Consider the following 12,518-nt stretch of genomic DNA (forward strand, 5'->3'; position numbering starts at 1 on the left):
AGTTTTACTGAAGATCTGTTGGAGAACATGGTTTTGGTGTCCAGGAACTTGAGAACTAATAATGCATTCCTAATACTTCACTAAGGTGTGCCTAAACAGCCCTGAAAGTGCTAGGAAGTCACAAGTCAGCCTCTTAATTGTTATGGATGTCCTTCAAATATTAAGGTAATATTGAGGATGCAGAATGGCTCCTTCCTCATGATGTTTTAAGAGATCTGGGCCGGGCACTGTGGCTCACGCCTGTAATCCCAGCACTTTGAGAGGCTGAGGCGGGTGGGTCACCTGAGGTCAGGAGTTCCAGACCAGCCTGACGAAAATGGAGAAACCCCGTCTCGACTGAAAATACAAAATTAGCCATGTGGTGGCGCATGCCTGTCATCCCAGCTACTTGGAAGGCTGAGGCAGGAGAATAGCTTGAACCTGGGAGGTGGAGGTTGCAGTGAGCTGAGATTTCCCCATTGCACTCCAGCCGGGACAACAAGAGTGAAACTCTGTCAAAAAACAAAAAAAAGACAGACAGAGAGAGACAGATCTGGAGGGAGATACTAAGCCGCGCAGGCTCTCATCTTGAAGTCACCAAATACGTAAGTTGTTATTTCTGCTCTCCTGAGAAGTTTGTGAATACATTTTTTCCATGAATTATTGAAAATTTTAGACCCATAACATAAGTTTTCAAAAATTTATCCTAAAGATTGCTTGTGTATGTATGTGTTTTGAAATATATTTAATCTCTGTATCTTGAAACAGTTTTTATAGATTCCACACAAGAGTCCTTAATGAAATAAGTGTGCTTTAATTTTCTTATAAGATGTGTCCTTTTTTGTCCCTGGCACAGTCTGTATATGACCATTTAAATTACTTTTAGTTCATGTTTGGGTTATAATCAGACACAAATATTCCCTAAAGTCCAAATCTTATTTTGATATACGAGGAAGAGTTTACATGGTAATAATATTAAGGGTTACAGCTGGTTTCACTGAAGCTTTGTAGATATTCTCTAATACCTTATCTTTTTGAAGGAATATCTGTTCTGCTTGAATGATAGACTACATAATACATGTACTGTCAGGTACATTCATGGAAGGGACAGGCAGATGGAGTCATATGTTACTGGAGTCTTGATGAACAGATGAAGGAAATATTCCAAGGAATAAGAAAAAAGTTGATTTTGAAAAGTGCTTGTTGAAGTCTGTAAATGTACATTGAATTATGGCAGTAAAAAAAGACACAGTGAAGTTTGGGAACTGGGGTCTAAATCCTGGAGTCCCCAGAATCATAGAGAACCTTGGTTAGGGGAGTAAATTTGTAAAAAAGCGAGAAGAGGCAGTGACAAGGCAGAATATAATTAAAAGTATTGCTGTGTCATTTTCTAGTTTTGTAATTTTGTCATATTTTTCAAACTGTGTTGATCATTTATTAAACTGATAAATAAACTATAATCAGCAGGGTTAATATAAGGGTTAAATAAGGAAATTTATGTATATCTGTAAGCACAATGTCACAATTAATACAAAGTTACCCTTTTTATTTTTCCTGGACTTCATGTACAAATGGGTCAGTTAATTTTTTGTTTATGACACATAATTATCATTTGTACATAAAATATATTTAATTATTTTTATATTTTTAGCAGGGAAATAATACATGCATGTTTTCCTCCTGTTTCAAACACATGCATTCATATAAACATATGCATCTATATACCTACATATCTATGTATGAATATACACATGGATATCGGTATTTCTCAGCAAACATGTATCATGATAATCAGAGATATTGCAACCAACAAAGACTAATATAAACCATGATTGCAAGAATTTTAGATACCACCTTAGTAAAATATCAGATTGAGCTGCTAAATTTCTTTCAGCCCTAAGTCATTGTGCATTTTCTGAGCATCCTAGAGGACCGTGACTCTATTATCAGGACAGAAACACCGTGACCGAGGGTACTCCTGCGAATTTCTGATGCAGGGGATTTTAAGGGCTAGATCAGCAGAATGGGAGTGTTGACGCTTCAAGTGAAATAAATTCCTGAATTGATTATCCCCATCCTAAAACAGATTTTTTTTTTTTTTTTTTTGATACAGAATCTTGCTCTGTCGCCCTGGCTGGAGTGCAGTGTTAGGATCTCGGCTCACTGTAATTGCCTCCTGGGTTCAAGCGATTCTCCTGCTTCAGCCTCCTGAGTAGCTGGGATTACAGGCAAGCACCACCATGCCCAGCTAATTTGTGTATTTTTAGTAGAAATGGGGTTTCACCATTTTGGCCAGGCTGCTCTCGAACTCCTGACCTCAGGTGATCCACCTGCCTTGGCCTCCCAAAGTGATGGAATTACAGGTGAGAGCAACCGCGCCTGACCCTAAAACAGATTCTTACTTGATTGATTTCTGAGTTCCAAGGGGAAATACAAAAGTCGAACTTGAGAGAAAGTAAAAGTGGAGTAAGGCTTCAGAAGGCTGTGATTGGTGTTGGAGAAACATTGCCAGGACATAAAGCTGGGATAATAAAATCTGAGAAATCCCACCGTGTTTATCTACAGGTGGAAATCATATTCCACATATGGGCGGAGTAAGGGATCCCTGTGTTGTAAAATCAGGGAGGGAATTGAATATCTGGACTTGTGTCAATTAACATACAAAACTCAGTGCTTTTCATGTTCTCATTCACAAGCTATCTGTGTTCCTTCTTTGTCAGCAACCGTAGTCATAGGCTTCCTAATTTTGACCATGGGAAAAGAGGAGAGGCCTCTGCGTGTTTGTGTCTGTTGGTTAGGCTGTGGTGCAGGTGGTGTCACACTTCAGTGAAGGTCTGGCTTTTCATCACAGGTTGATCTGAAAATTGTGTGCAAGGCCGGTGTCTCAAGTGTTCTTTCTCCAACCTCAGCTTTTCTTAGTGCCTGAAGTGTCTGCAAGTGGAAATCCAGAAGAAGACAGAGAGAAACTGAGTTCTTGACAATGCATTCACTAGTGAGTAGGGGATGCCTCTTTCTACTGAAATTACACCCATATTGCTGGCAAATGGGCAGTTTTCTCCAGTTTGCATGGGTGTTTCATTTTTATTCTTTTTTGTTTGTTTGTTTTTATGATGCAAAACCCACCCAGCCTGGTTGTTCCAAATGCAATCAGGAGACTTTCATGTATCCGGCCTCCAATTAAGTTTTCTGAGGACTCTAGGTTGCGTATCATGTGTCAAAGATTCCTAAATTTTCAATATAATTTCCAATATTACACTACCTTATTCCAGCCCCTATTCAGGCTATTTACAGAAAAAGACATGAGAGGTCTCATTTATGTATTTCTTTTTCTTCTATCCATCCTTTAACCTCATAGGGAAATAATTGAGCCATTAACTGTACTGTTGGCTGAAATAGACTTAGGATTGTGATGAATGCAGGCAATAGAGATGCGTGAAAAGCAGAAGATCACAGCCCAATAATAAGGCTGATGTTCTAGCAGCTGAGTTCAATAAATCCCGTGTGATAGGCCTTGGGCAAGAGCTGCACAGTGTGGAGGCAAAAGGAGAGTTTGATAAAATATATTTGTGCTTTTAAAAACTTAGCAAAAGGACAACTAAAGAAGTCATTATTATTCTTATCCTCATTCGTTTTTCCTTTTGATAATTAACCTTTCGGCCTTCCGGTAACTGAAAGTAACATATAAGAAATACAATTACTTAATTATGGTTGCACACTCAGGAGAAGGAATATAGTAGATCGAGTACAATTTAGGGTTCTGTGGAAATGTTTTATAAGGGCTGGTTAGAAAAAAACAAAACAGTAAAGAGGCCTTTTTATCCTTGAACAAGCAAAGTGACAAGGTAAAGTTAAAAGAGAGGCAGTGATAACTGATGTTTGGATTGCCCAGAGAAAGTTGAGAGCAGGAGGCTTCATATCACAGGAATCATCTAACTAAGACTTCCTCAGTATAGCAGCCTCAGCGGTCTTGTCTTGTGCTGATGGACTGTCTTTAAGCCTTGTCCTGAACACCTGAATTACATAACATTAGAGTGACTCTATGTATGAATTGAATCCTATATTCTGCATAAAACTTGTTCAGTTCTGAAGAATGCTGGAGTCTGGTTCATTACTTTCTAACTTTTTCATGAATAAGGGACCAATGACCTGTATTTAATAAACATTTTCTAGATAGGAAACATGTTTTCTATTACTTCTTTAGATTATTCTAAGCACATAATAGGTCTTTCAACCATTTGATTGGTGAGAAACCCGTGGTTCCTCTAGAGAAATAATTTATTTAATCACGGTCATGTTTAAAAAGTAGTAAATCATGGTTATTTGCCTTGTGACAAATCTGTAATTTACTTGAAATTCATGGTAAGTTTGTTTTATTTCTGAAGGTTCAAGTGAAAATTTTATAATCAGTTATGTACAGGTGATTAACGCATTACTGAAAAATATCTGGGCTATATTATGCCACACCTCATGCGATATTTCTTTATAGTCAAGTTTAATGGATTAAGAGTGGGTATGTCTCTGTGAGTGAATCTGAAAGGCAGATACCAGCTTAGTATTGAGAATGAACTGGCTGGAATCTAAAACACTGAGTGTTCTGCATACGCAGGTCCTACCTCTGTCATCTCAGCCTTCCTCCTCTGGACATTAAAAGGGATTCTCTGTCTAAACTAAAATGTCTGTGATGTTTTAGAAGAAAGTGACTTTTGAAGATGTAGCTATTGACTTCACCCAGGAAGAGTGGGCCATGATGGACACATCCAAGAGAAAGCTGTACAGAGATGTAATGCTGGAAAATGTCAGTCACCTGGTGTCCCTCGGTGAGTCCCTCAACATGCACATACGTATGTAGACACACATTGACTCATTCATTCAATAAGTGTTGGAACAGCTTCCCCATATCTCACTCTAATCTCTTCTCTGATTCTCTCACAGATCTTATCTGAAAAAAGTTTGAGATCTCTAAATCTGTCTGAAAGAAATATCTTTATTTTATTTTATTTAGTTTGTCACTCAATTAGAATGTAATCTTGACAAGGATTTCATGTTTTCCTTGGTAGTCAGTCTGTAGTACTCAGAACAGACCTGGGAACTTAATGCATATTTTCAATGTATTAAATTAAATATTTTCTAAATAACTCTTCTGCTTAGTGGCTCTGCTTAGGCTGAGACCAATTAGTGAAAACAATAGCAATATATTTTCTGTATAGAACACCAATTATTTTTGTAAATCAAATTTTTTTTTGTTCTGCCTGAGAATAATAATAAACATACTGTGCAGAGATTTAATTAATCTCTTTCTGAAAAGACTGTGTATTATGCATTGTGTCTTGGAACTTAGGCATGGACTCAGCATTCATAGGTCCTGACTGTTTTGAATTTCCTTTTCCTGATGGACCTTTCGTTTGGATTTATTTTCTAGTCTCACGTCGGGTGGGAAAAACCCTGGGGAGTTTTCTGTGTTCTAGGTCTTGTGGCCTGAGCTGACCTTCGCTGTTTTTATTCTTCCTTGATAGCCTGCCTTACAGTTGGTGATAATGCACATTTATTGACAGTGAACTCAAAACACAAGTACTGTTTCCACTAACAGGGTACCAGACAAGCAAATCCTATATAATTTTGCAGCGGAGCAAGGAACAGAGCTCTGGCGGAAAGGAAGAGAATTTCTCCAAGGCCAGAATCGCGGTAAGCAACAGGGTCCTGTGCTCTAATAGGAGGAGGTGCTTTGTCAATGAAAAATGTCAGTCAAATATTAATTAGCGGTTTTATTAAATGAGTGGTAATTTCTAAAATGTAGGTCAAGCTACTGGAGCAGAATTCCTTAGATGTTATTATCATTTTGTTCATATGTCAGATACTACTCTTGTGTCCTCTTGCCTTTTCTTTTACTTTCAGGAAAAGGATAATTCATGTACTTGTTGGGGTTAAACTGTCACCTGCTGACTCTTCCCGATACCCCTGTGAAGACTATCCCTCTAATTATCTGCCTGATATCTCATCTCCATTTTAACTCCTTTCACATTTTAATTTTAAAACTCTTTTCTAATTGCTGATGCTGTACAATCGGTTTCATCTATTGAAGTATTTTCTTCATTTGACACATTTGCCACATCTAAGTGTCAATTTTTGAAAAAAAGTAAATGGGCCTTGGGGTTTTTCAAACAATTTTATCACCATAATACCAAGGTAACAATTTCTTTTTCAATTATTTCAGACAAGGAAAGTGCCCTTAAGAAAAAACACACGATATCCATGCATCCTATCAGAAAAGACGCATCCACCGGTATGACAATGGTAGTTTTATAGCTGTGTACACCAATCATCGAAGTTAAAGACCTGGTAGTGGGTTAAGTTAGTAATGACACACAATCACCTGAGTGTAATTAGGCTGGCATTACATGCTTTCAAAGCAAAAAAAAATTTTGATACTTCGAATTCAGTGAATAAAGTGACTTGTGTTTTAAACCATAACATGAGATCTTTAAAATAGAACAAGTGCATAGACATTGCTCATGCTCAGACTTTGAAAGATATTGATATCATCACAATTAATGGAATAACTCTGCAGTAGGGATCTTACAAAAGGGAAAAATCTGTGTCTGCAGGAGATAATGTGTATGCAAGTGTCAATCGAGAAAAATGACGAGACAAGTCTCAATCATTTTAGGAGATTTATTTGCCAGAGTTAAGGACATGCACCTGGGGGAAAGGTGTATATCTTTCTCCAATGATTTTTTCTAAATTTAAAGGGGGAAAGGGTGGGATATTGAGAAGTACACAATTTTCATGTAAAAGGTGGGTAGAAAAAAATAGTCATTCATGCATTTTTCTGGCTGAGTGAATCTGGATTTTGTTTACATGAGATGACATAAACAAATGAGGTAGAGGAATAATGCAGGAAAGCTGCATTTTATATAAGACAACATAGGCAAAATGGGGCAGGGAAACAAGCGGATATGCATTTGTGTCTGGTGAACTGGGGATGACTGCACCTGCAAAGACAAGCTATCAGTTTGCATTGCCATGGTGTCATTTTAACAGCTCATGAGGAATTTCCTTGTGGGCAAAATATGGGGGAGGCATGTAGCTTTTCCTCTTGTAGCCATATTATTTAGGAACCAGAAGGGGAGGCAGGTTTGTGTGACCCTGTTCCCAGCTTGATTTCTCCCTTTGGTTAAATGAGTTTGAATTGCCAAAATTTAATTTCCTTTCACACAAGTAACATTGGAAAGATTTCAACTGGGCTCTACCACTGAATGGTTGGTCTAGGATTCAAAGGTGGTGAAATGAATGTATAGATGTATGTTGGTAAATCATTAAGAGCTTTTAATCTTAGTCTCTAAAGTAGAACTCTCTCATTCTGGAGGATCCCTTTGAATGTAATGATTTGGGAGAAGATTGCACTCACAGTTCCACAATGACTCAGTGTTTGTTAACTCAGAGTGGAAAGAAACCCTACGTCAGCAAACAGTGTGGAAAATCCCTTAGTAATCAGTTGTCCCCTAAACCACATAGACAAATTCATACTAAAGGTAAATTGTATCAATGTAACATATGTGAAAAGGCCTATACTAATTGCTTTCACCTTAGACGGCACAAGATGACTCACACTGGAGAGAGGCCACCTGCATGTCATCTATGTGGAAAATCCTTTACTCAGTGTTCTTACCTTAGAAGACATGAGAAAACTCACATGGGAGAGAGACCATATAAGTGTCATCAGTGTGGGAAAGGCTTTATTCAATCCTTTAACCCTCAAAGACATGAGAGAACTCACCTTGGATAAAAGCGTTATGAATGTGATAAAAGTGGGAAAGTCTTTAGTCAAAGCTCTGGCTTTAGAGGACACAAAAGCATTCAGACTGAAGAGAAACCACATGCTTGTCTTCTATGTGGGAAAGCCTTCAGTCTATCTTTTGACCTTAGATGATATGAGAGAACATGCACTGGAGAAAAGCCATATGAATGCCATTTACGTGGGAAAGCCTCCAGTCCATGTACTAATCTTAAATAACATCAGAAAATTCACCCTGGAGAGAAAATCATAAATGTCTTCAGAACGTATTCTGACTTTAGATGACATGGTGTTAGGAATGACGAATGTAAGGAATATGGAAGAGACTTCAGCTGTAGTTATAACATCTAAACATGCCAAAGGACTCACATTTTGAAGAATTACTGTAATCAACATGGACGTTACTTCAGTTACCTTTATTCTTCAGTCCACATCAATAAATTCATATGGAAGAGAAATTATATGACATGTGTGTACCAAAGACTTGTGAGTGATCTGATCATAAATGACATGAGAGAGCTGAAACTGTCAACATAATAAACTAAAAGTCTTTAGCAACAGTTTTAATAACTTAAAATGTGTGGGACTTTCAGGTAGAGAATCTCTAGCTCTGCGTTCAGTGTGAAAATGTTTTTATGTGCCATTTGTTGCCAAATAACGTAAGAAAACTTTACTTGGATGAACCCTTTAATTGTATTTTCTGTGAATAAACATTCAGCCAAGCGCTAGGCTTGATGTTCACAAGAAAGCACAGTGATAAAATGCTGCTAACATGGAAAATAAGAGAGGAAATCCTTTATAAGCTAAATAAGAAGGGAAAGTCTTTCCAAGGGCAATGAATTCTCTTGGAATACCAAACACTTCTTACTGGAGAAGTTATGCCTTGAAAAATCATGAGAAATCCTTTCTTCACAGAGTAACACTTGTGGCACATGTGAGATTTCACACTGAACAAAACACGGTTAGCATCTTGAAAGGAGAAGATTCTTTAGTGGTAATTCATTTCTTAGTTGACACTAAGTTTCTCACATTGAGGAGCTATCAAACTTGAAAATCTGTGGAGAAACCTGATAGATTTCTCATCAGAAAAGTGAGTCAAGAAGGGCGACCTCTAGAAAAAACTCTTAACACTTAGTTTAGCAAAATAATTCAGAAATTTGAGAAAATGTCTATTCATAAAAATGCAGCACATGAATGTATAATAGCAAAGTGACCTGGGCATAAATTGAATGCAGAATTATATAAGAAATCTCATTAAACATTTCCAAAAGATCAATATTTACAAATATTGAAAGAATACAATCAGTTGCTGAAAAAACTTAGTGTGTTGGCAAAGTCCTTCTTTCATTTATGCAGCCCTAACAAATCGATTTGCATCTGCACTCCTTGGCTTATGGGTGGAGATTCCAGCCCAACTTCTGAGTCTCCCCAGTCTTCAACAGCTCTTTCCTCATAGCTCACCTCCCTTTACTTCAATGTCCACTGAAGCCACCTGTTTCCATCCAATCCTGGAACTGACACATCAGGGATCTTCAGACCCACTTGCCAGATTTCTCATTGTGTTATTGCATAGATTTAGCAAGGAAATGGAGGCTGTATCAAAGACACCTAGTATATGCATTTGGGTGTCCCCAGCACTTGCCTCTGTCTCTGAGTAGTTACTTGGGATCAGAGAATAAGGCAGCCCTACTCTTCCATCCCTCAGAAATCTCTTGAAATTTTGTCCCTGAAACCTCTCTACGTGGAGGTAGCAGTTCATCTCATGACACCGCAGAGCTTATTCAGGTAAGTCCTGAGTTATTACACAGAGATAGACCCAGCTGTGTTCCTTTTACTTCTGTCCAGAAGATAAAACACCAGCATGATAAAACAGCTGAACCCGTCAGCCACCAGGCAAGCCTTTCCTATATTTGATTCAATGTACTTTTCCAGAAGCAAAATGAAAGTTCTCACAGAGGGGGCCACCTCTGCCTTGTCCTCAGAATTGGAAAATGTATTGTCCATCAAGGAGCCTCAGTACTGAACCTAAAACTCAAGAGAAAATATTTCCTGAATAACAAATGGGATGATCACTTGAAATTTTGCAAAACATGCAGAATCTTAATATGATAGGCCTTACTAAGGCTAAATGGCCTTATTCATGGTTGAAATTGACACATCATTATATTACAAAATCTCCACAAGTGATTGATTTTACTCTGCAGCCAGGGTTTATGTCAATTGTGAGGATAATGAGCAAGAAATTCGAGCCCTTGGCAAACTGGTTGGAGAGGCAAGGATTGTGTCCAGGCAGAGCTCATAACATTATTTATTGTTTAATCTATTTAATTAAATATGTAATTTACACTGAAACTGTGGCTGACATTATATGTAGTCCTGAGCCACATTAAGATGTACTATTTGTGCTGTGAAATTCTACGGGATTTGACAAACGCATGGTGGCAGATCTCCAGCATTAAAGCATAACACAGAATGCTTCTCTTATTCAAGCTCTTCTTCCCTTCACATAGAGGGAATCAATCGACTTTTGTATACTAACTTTCGAATTTGTTTCTTTATTCCCATCTTCTTTAATTAAAGCGCAAGATATCGTACTCAATTTCCATTTGATCTTGCAAAAGAAAGTTACTGAATAAGCCATACCTGAATTTCAGTGATTCAGACTCAGGTCCAACGCTAAGCAGTAAAGGCCAAACGTCCTGTGCTGCCACCTCATGGCCGGTAGAAGGCAATGAAACCCATCGGTCCGGCCATGCGGGGCGCATGCGCGTTCTCCTTCCAGCGGGGAGCCGGGTCTCCAGGTAAGACCTCAGTTTTCTTTACCCAGCGTGATGGAGGCGCCGCCATCCTGGCTTTCGTGCTGGGGCCTCCGGGGTGTTCCGGGTGGGGTCGTTGAAGAGGCCGCTCTTTTTGCAAGGCCCAAGATGGCGGGCCCTGCGCAGACCCCGCTGTTCCGCGCCCTGAGGGCGTCGGTATCCCGTTGGGGCCGGATGCACCCGCTGGGCCTGGATGCCCGCGCTGGGCCCAGAGCATCCTTGGCGCTGCCCTCGCAGAGCCGCGCTGAGGCTGAGGTGGCGCGGGGTGCCTGGCTCTGCGAGAAGTGGCGGCAGTGAGGGCTGGAGGACCCGGGCTCCGGGGCTCCGGGGCGTCTGGCTTGGGTGGGACTGAGCCCATCCAGGGACTGGGACTCCCGGGTTCTGGTGCGGGTGGATCCTATGCAGGCTCAGGACCAAGTCCCTCTCCTTCCACCAAGGAGGGCCCAGAGGCCGGCGGGAGCTCTATCCACGTTCACCTCTTCCTCCTTCAGGTGTTTACTTTTCCTTTATTTCTGTAAGGCCAGAAATTGGCGCCATCCTTCACATCGGTGAATCGGGACCCCAACACCCATTACCTCAGGTTTATTGTTATTGCCATTAACGGTGTTGGTGGCATTATCACTAAGATCATCATTGTTGTTATTGTCATTCATGAATATTAGCAGGTGTGTTCATCATTTTGTCTCACTGTGCATTTTTTTTTTTTTGGTGATTGGTTTTGTATGACGTTGAATTGAACTTTTTAAATCTTGACTAGTGTTGTCAGATTCCTGAAGAGCATTCCGGAGGACATCTCTTGCCTTTAGTGCAGCCACAGAATTTCATGGGCACAGGAGAGCACCTAGAATATTCCCCTTTCATTGCACAGCAGCTTTGGGAAATGGTGGCTGCCTGGCTCTGAGATGAGGTGGAAAAGACCGGCTACTGGGGCAAGTGATAGCACCTCCACTGGTGTTTTTATGAAGGCAAGTGCACTGTCTCCCACGTAGACTTAGAATAAAATCTGATGGCTCTAAAAGGCCATGTTTGCCCTTCCTGGACTTCCTGGGAGCCTTTAAACCTTGTGTGTTTCCTACAGTGGATAAGTTGCCATATCTGTGCCTCGTATAGCAGCACCAGTCTTTTCTGGGCCAACAAGGGCACTTAGAATGTTTCCAGAAGCTCAGGCATGCTGTCTCTGTTCCTCCCTTCTGTTCAATGGCAGTTCACTGGGTCCCTGGCTGACATAGAACATCCTGCAGAGGGATGGGCTTGGGTGACTTCCTGGCCAGCCTTTCCAGGCAGTTATCTTTGAAAACCTTGAAGAGACTCACAGAGACCATTCACTAGTATTTCATGACTGCAAGTGGGATTTCTGGTTCCTTGAGTTTACTTAGAATATTTGAATGGCTCTGAATGGCCAAGAAACCCTGCCTGGTTTTGGAGGCTGCCAAAAGCTATTACTGGGCCTCTGAAGATTCTTTAAAATTTTTCCAGGTACAGATGAGAATAGGAAACTTTTCCGGATGTAGCCCAGGCAGCTCAGGTCGAGTCCTGAAAAACTGGTGGGTATTGGGGGAGCTCATCTTATGAAAGAGCAATTGGTGGCAAAGCTGGGTCTCCAGGCCAGCTGTGTGTGTATATGTCTGCAGAACATGCCTTGTAGTCATCTTTAGTAACTGAACACCATTTGTGAATGGATAAACTATATTCCTTGCTGTACAATAATGAAAAATCCATATTAACAATGGTAGTAATAAAAATATTGATGAATACTAACAGGAATGATGATCATCATGATACTAGTACTAGCGGTTATAATACTGATAATAATACTAACCCTATGGACTTGGGACATACAAGTTTTCCCTAAGTGGATAATAGGCATAAATATTTGGCGGTGTGGGGTTATTTCAAGTCCCAGAAAGCAAGGATGAACATCTAGAACGAGA

At 39.9% G+C, this 12,518-nt stretch overlaps 1 pseudogene; it reads left to right on the forward strand.

Annotated features, from left to right (window-relative positions):
* Positions 1-2,876: 2,876 nt before the first annotated feature.
* On the forward strand, positions 2,877-7,906 carry LOC113222465 (annotated as a pseudogene).
* Positions 7,907-12,518: the final 4,612 nt, after the last annotated feature.

The sequence above is a fragment of the Piliocolobus tephrosceles genome, unplaced genomic scaffold (assembly GCF_002776525.5).
Source record: "Piliocolobus tephrosceles isolate RC106 unplaced genomic scaffold, ASM277652v3 unscaffolded_31345, whole genome shotgun sequence".
NCBI classification, from domain to species: Eukaryota; Metazoa; Chordata; class Mammalia; order Primates; family Cercopithecidae; genus Piliocolobus; species Piliocolobus tephrosceles.